Below are 7,510 nucleotides of genomic sequence, written 5' to 3'. Positions count from 1 at the left end.
GAATCCAGACTGCCCCAATTTGACTGCCCCTATCGGACCGACCGTTCACTTGTCTATTAGATTGTAAGCTCTTTGAGCAGGGACTGTCTCTCTCTTTGTTAAATTGTACAGCGCTGCGTAACCCTAGTAGCGCTCTAGAAATGTTAAGTAGTAGTATCTAAATTTGACTACTGTAATGCCATTTATGCAAGATTAAAAATGTCACTACTGACACTGCAAAGTGACCCCTTTATTGTTAAAGTTACACTGGCTTCCAATAAACGCAAGTATACTTGTTAATTCTACTATATTATTCTCATTGCACTGTACTATCATGAACTTTGAATGTATATTTAATGTAATGTAATCTGAACTTGTCAGTTTAATGTGAGCCACACTTGCTCTGGATAACGTGGGATACAATCATCATAAATAAATACTCTGAAACACACTAGTTTCTTTTCTTTGTATTTCCCCCCACACTCCCCTGCCAGTTCCTCCACCATCAGCCTATGATCACTACTACTACTGAACATGTACACCCTGGAGGAAAGGAGGAACAGGGGTGATATGATACAGACGGTCAAATATTTGAAAGGTATTAATCTGCAAACGAACCTTTTCCGGAGAGGGGAAGGAGGTAGAACGAGAGGACATGAAATGAGATTGAAGGGGGGCAGACTCAGGAAAGATGTCAGGAAGTATTTTTTCACAGAGAGGGTGGTGGATGCTTGGAATGCCCTCCCGCAGGAGGTGGTGGAGATGAAAACGGTAACAGAATTCAAATGTGCGTGGGATAAACAAAGAATCCTGTTCAGAAGGAAGGGATCCTCAGAAGCTTAGCCGAAATTGGGTGGTGGAGCCGGTGGGGGGAAGGGGGGTTGGTGGTGGGGAGGCAAAGATAGTGCTGGGCAGACTTATACGGTCTGTGCCCTGAAAAGGACAGGTACAAATCAAGGTAAGGTATACACATGAGTTTATCTTGTTGGGCAGACTGGATGGACCATGCGGGTCTTTTTCTGCCGTCATCTACTATGTTACCATTCCCTCTCCCTCCACCATCAGCCCATCCCCAACCCTCTCTCTCCCTTTAAGAGCCCATCTCCACCACTCTCCCTTCTTCCACAATCAGCCAATCTTCCCCCAATCTCACTCTCTCCATCTCCCTCCATCCATCCATCAGAGGGAAAAGTACAAAATTTCCCCTTTACCTCATTCTTAAACCCTTTCACCCTTGCTCAGGGGTTGTCAGCATGGAAAAAGCAAGAGAAGAACTGAGGTGGAGAAATGAGAGAGTGAGCACTTAGAGAAGAGAAGGCAGATGGCCCCAGAGTAGGGGCAGATGGGAAGTGTGTGTGTTTTGGTGGGGTTCTCCAGTAAACCTTTTTGGGGGGCAATGGGGGTGTTTTATCAGCGTTTATTGGTTAAAACCTCAAACAACACATCACCTTTCCACTGCTCGGGGATGATGCCATCCACTCTCTGGAACAAGGGTTTAGGGATTATCCTGCCAGTCCGTGTCGACACCCTGACCTTCTCACCCTCCTCTGTGTAGCGCCATTCCACCTCTGTGGGCTTCCTGGGTTGAACAGAAATTCCCACAATCTTTCAGTTTGCTTTCAAATTTCCAGGACATTCACTTGAACAGCTAGATGAACACTAGAATGGGGAAGTGCAGCCAAGTTTCAGTTTCCACCCCGAGACCAAGGAGGGGCACAAAATGCTTTTGCATTACAGACAGTGCTTAAGATATTTACACAACAATTTTCAGAGCTATTAGCCTACAGCTGGGGTAATGCATGGCATGCTAATAATTGCTTCAGGACTTTTGATTTGTTAAATATTTTGAATTGTCCTTTGTTGTTTTATTTGTTTTTAGATTGTGTATGCAGTTATGCAATCAGCTGAGAATGATGGATCAAGTACAATAAAACATTTTTAAATAACTAAATAATTAAAAAAAATTTATGGTCATATTCAAAAAGCACTCAGATAGATGTTTGGCACTCAGGGCATACGGAAAATAGGCACATGTCTGGGGCCCAAATGATTAGGAAAGGCCCTACCAAATGTGCTAATGGCTCCATGGAAGAATTAACCTGAGCGACTGGGAGGGGGGGACGACAGACGGACCAGACTAACCCTTCACAGAAGTCTGTCTATCCTCCCCCACCTCGTGGCAGCAGAAGTCGGGAAGCAACGTTTCTTACCTGCAGTCAGAACCATGCAGAGCGCCCCCCCCCCCCCCCAAAAAAAAAGCGCTTTAAAATGCACTTATATTATGAAGGCAAGGAGGGCCCATCATGCTTGTTTGCCTAGGGTTTATCCCTGCCTTTTTGGCACCGTGCCAAACATTGTAAGCGCTTTAGCGCCTATAATTGGAATTTACACACGTGTCTTTAAAAGACGTAAATTTCCATGCAGATCCGGAAAGGGGGAGGGGCACGGGTGGTTCTAGATTTCGTGCACAGTTTTCGGAGGATCTGGGCCTAATTCAGGCAACGGGGCTTTTTACACCAGTGTTCAATTGCTGGGATCCCGGCGCCAAGCACTAGTCTATAACAGCCCCCAGCTTGGAGCGGAATAGCACTTAGCAGCAGGGGCGTAGCCAGACTTCAGCGGGAGGGGGGGTCCAGAGCCTGAGGTGAGGGGGCACATTTTAGCCCCTCCTCCGCCTACCTTTGCTGGCGGGGGTCCCCCCTGCCGACGACCCTCTTGACCCCCCCTCCTGCCGTCGCCTACCTTTGCAATAACCTTTATAGAATAAGGCCCATAACAATCATTTTGAAAAAATATAAAACTCAGTGGTCCAAACTGTCCCATCTGGTTTGTCTCGCAAAAAAGACAAAGTTAGAAGATGCAACCACAGATATGCAAGGAGACCAAGAGGCCCTTTTGCTACAGGGTGTTAAGCATTTGACATGTGAGAAAATGCTTACGGCAAAACAGGTTAAAGCATTTTGAGGTAATATCCTCCTTTTCCACGTCATAGGTGGAGAACGGGCGCTGAAGCTTTACCAGCTAGCACGTTCACATTAGCTCACACTAGATGGGTAGTGCTGAGTTAAAATGGCTGCCCTTAGTGCCTTCCGACTAGGAAGCCCTAAATGTTCTCACATTCATTTTTTGCAGGTCCCATGCCCTAATGGAAAGATTAGCATGGGACCTGCAAAAAAATTAAAAATGAAAAAAACCCCTAAATGCTGCTGCGTTGAATCTGGGACTAGCGTGCAGGACACGCCAGATTCTAATACCCTTTAGTATAAGGGACCCAACGTGACTTCCATAAGGTACTAAATTCATGTCTCAGGATTGCTCCAGAATCACGTCTCTGTGTATTTCACCGCCAGAGTTTTGCCTGCAGTGATCTTGCCTCAGCTACACCCTCTTGTATTTTCAATTAAGAAACAGCAGCAACTGTCTGTCACATACAGCAAGCTGTGTCCCTAGTACCCAAGCCCTGGGCACCGTTACACACAGAAGAACCAAAAATGTACCTGTCTGCAGGGTCAACCAGTGAAATCTGGTTCAGAAGCAGTGGAGCCTCGCTGGCAATGTACGTCCCTCGATAGTCCCCTACTTTACCGATGTAACGGTAGTGCTGGATGAAAAGACAGTTTCACACTAACATTAAAAGATTTACATGCGCCAAAAAAACATTAAAAAGGTAAAGCAAGATAAGGAAACCACATTTTCAGACTAATGTGCCCCTAAAGAAATCTCTCTTCCTTTGCCCCCCCCCCCCCCCCACTGGTTTTTATGAGGCTGGAGGAGGCAAAATTTGAAGACTGGTCCCTCTCTATATGAGCTGCAGTCTCCCTTTCCACCACTGCTACAGAAACAACAGAGAGAAAATCCCGCAGTCCACTATGATCAAATCCTCCATTATTCCCCCCCTCCCCCTCAATATGTTTTCCTCATTTAAAAGACACTCTTTTACTAAAACGTTGAAGCAAGGTTGGACCATCTTGGCATGCCTGAGATGTGTTCTGGTAGCTATGAGACTGCAACAGAAGAATCCACAAATACAAATTCCACAATGCCCTGGGATAGGTCAAAACACCAGGAGTAGCCAAAGTTTCCCTCTGATAGCCATGCGGGTGCCTTTGTATTCCTTTCGTGTCCCCAGTCACATGCTGCAACCCAGGCACACCCTTCTATACAGGAGAACTACACAAACGGTCTGATTTCTCAAGCCGTAGGGGCAGAACCGACAAATTGAACCCATACTTGGCAAATAGCAGTGAGCGGCTCCGCTTCACGCTCTCCTTACCGTATTTAAGCCTCCCAGAACGACCCAGTTGCGGGCTTCGATAATCTGGACAATCTTCCCTTGCTTTCCCTTGTCTTTCCCAATCAGGATTTCTACCTGAAAAAAACAACAAGAGGTCAAATGTCACTGCAGAATCAGTGATGCCAAGTCCATGCTGAGGGAACCGCTTGTGTCAATCAGCCCTGCGCAGGCATAAAACACTTTGACCTGTACAGAGCCAATATCGGGGCAAATCACCTGAAGAAACGTTTTTAGGGGTTTTTTGACATAATAGCCTTACATGGGCCTCACTGTTCTACGACTATAAATGTGCTGCTAGGTGAATGACATACAATAATCACAGGAAAGAAGGAACATATTCAATAACTACATAAGTAATGCCACACTGGGAAAAGACCAAGGGTCCATCGAGCCCAGCATCCTGTCCACGACAGCGGCCAATCCAGGCCAAGGGCTCCTGGCGAGCTTCCCAAACGTACAAACATTCTATACATGTTATTCCTGTATATTCAAAGAGAGAGAGAGAGACAGAGAATGACGCAGCCTGTTACAGATGTACTTATCGGCAAAATATGCAATTGCTGTGTTCTAGAAGCAGCTTACTAGACCTTGTCTAAAGGATGCAAAAGACTTACAGTTAGACGAAAACACTGCTATGATTCTAAAGCTGAAGAATGGGCATTAGAATATAATGCAACAAAACAAAACAAAAAAAAAAAAAAGAGAAAATAGTTACAAAAAGGGAAGGAACAAGGCAGGAAGGTAACAAACAGGGATGAGATGAAAAGCGCTACAGATCACTAATTAGCTAAATCAATCACTGTAGGGAAAGAGGAGTGGCCTAGTGGTTAGGGTGGTGGACTCTGGTCCTGGGGAACTGAGTTCGATTCCCGCTTCAAGCACAGGCAGCTCCTTGTGACTCTGGGCAAGTCACTTAACCCTCCATTGCCCCATGTAAGCTGCATTGAGCCTGCCATGAGTGGGAAAGCGCGGGATACAAATGTAAAAAAATAAAATAGATACTATTGGAGATTCTACATGGAATGTTGCTATTCCACTAGAAGACTGCGCAGGCTTCTGTTTTTGCGAGTCTGACGTCCTGCAGGACGTCGGACTCACAGAAGCAGAAGCCTGCGCGGCCACATTGGTGATCTGCAAGGGCCGACTTCTACATGGAATGTTGCTAGTGGAATAGCAAATCTCAAATAGTAGCAACAGTGGAGGAGTGGCCTAGTGGTTAGGGTGGTGGACTTTGGTCCTGAGGAACTGAGTTTGAATCCCGCTTCAGGCACAGGCAGCTCCTTGTGACTCTGGGCAAGTCACTTAACCCTCCATTGCCCCATGTAAGCCGCATTGAGCCTGCCATGAGTGGGGAAGCACGGGGTGCAAATGTAACAAAACAAAACAATATAATTCCAACTGAAAGATAAAAAGCAATTTTATTAGTCAGACTCAACACATCCGCATTTTGGCGCAGGGGCAGCAGTCTTTAAAAAAACAGTATCCTTGGTAATGCAAATACCAAAAGAGTAAAATATATCAACAGTGTAATGCCAAAGAATACTACATTTATCAAAAACAGCGAAGATGACGCAAAAAAGGAAAAGGAAAAGAAAAAAGGGGGAAAAAAACAAAAACGAAAACAAAATTGATAAAGGAATAAAAAATAAAAAAATAAAAAAAGATGGAAGGAAAAAACTAAAAAATAAAATGATAGGTAAAATGTAAAAATCAGAAAAAAGACGACACAAGCGAAAATGAAAAAGATAAAAAAATGATGAATTTATTAGGGTGATATGACTCGACACAGCTGTGTTTCGGCCCAACTGGCCTGCGTCAGGAGTCTAAATAAAACAAATTAATTTTAATTTAAACATGTAAATATACAATAATATATTTTTAAACAGTGAAGTAAAATAAAAAACAAAAAACAAAATAAAAGATGTACTACACTCAATGGTACAGAATTTCTTATAGGACGTTTTGGTAAGAGAAGAAATCTAACTTAATACAATATAAAAATCACAAAGAGTGAACACAGAAAGTACATGTTATAAAGAAACTGATAAAAGTACCAATGACTCTACTTTAAACTCCTAACCCTTACTCACTTGTTCAGAAGCCTTATTTTATCATCCTAACTTTAATATTCCCTTATCTCTTGTTTGTCCTGTTTGTCTGTCCTAATTAGATTGTAAGCTCTCCTCTGTCGAGCAGGGACTCTCTTTTCATGTTCTGGTGTACAGCGCTGCGTACGTTTAGTAGCGCTATAGAAATGATAGTAATAGGAAGGAAAGGCCTATCGAGTGTGGGATAAATAGGACAAGGCAGGTTGGATCAACAACCAACAGTTCTGCAGCCATCACTGCCAAAAGCCTACAAGAGCCAGCTTTCAGCAAGTGGTAGGAGCGTTCAAATAGTAACATAGCAGATGACAGCAGAAAAAGACCTGCACGGCCCATCTAGTCTGCCCAACAAGATAAACTCATATGTGCTACTTCTTGTGTATACCTTACCTTGATTTGTATGTGCCATTTTCAGGACACAGACCGTAGAAGTTTTGCCCAGAACTAGCCCCACCACCCAAACACCAGCCCTGCCTCCCAATCTCGGCTAAGCTTCTGAGGATCCTATCAATGGGGCAAGGCGTCCCATAGCTAAAAGTGTCACGTCATGTAGATGCAGTGCGTTTTTTCTAGCAAAAAAGGTTCCGGTATTCAAATGCTAGGCCACCCTTTAGGGGTGGGGTAATCACTGAGGAACTCACCCCACAATGGCCAGGCCCCTTGCAACCATTCACAGAATCTATGACAAGGCAGAGTGGTCTGTAGAACCTGAGCTCTTTCATTAAAACTCGGGGGTCTATGGGTCAATTTTAGCAGATAATGGAAAAGGTGCCGGTACTCAGTACCCCCGAGTACCCCCTCAAAAAAAAAGCCCTGTGTAGATGTACAGGGCATGCTGTGCCCAGCCTGGAGGAAATGGGGGAACTAGTGCAGACTAGATGGACCGCGCAGGTCTTTTTCTGCCGTCATCTACTAGGTTACTATGTATTTGTTTGCCCAGACTGGTGCAAAGCGAGCTGAACGCGCGTTCCGGTACCGCTCCCTCAACCTCCCTCCCGGTCAAGCCACCCACAACTCCGCACCTTTCTCTCTTCTCCGGTCGCTATTATCCCGTCCCTTATAAGCTAGCGTCCTCCTCCTGCTGACTTCTGCCTTGCCGGAAACAGGAAGTTGCGTCAGAGGAGAGCGAGAC

The sequence above is a fragment of the Microcaecilia unicolor genome, unplaced genomic scaffold (assembly GCF_901765095.1).
Source record: "Microcaecilia unicolor unplaced genomic scaffold, aMicUni1.1, whole genome shotgun sequence".
Classification (NCBI taxonomy): Eukaryota; Metazoa; Chordata; class Amphibia; order Gymnophiona; family Siphonopidae; genus Microcaecilia; species Microcaecilia unicolor.
The sequence above is the reverse complement of the archived record's forward strand: the minus strand, read 5'-3'. Positions refer to the sequence as shown.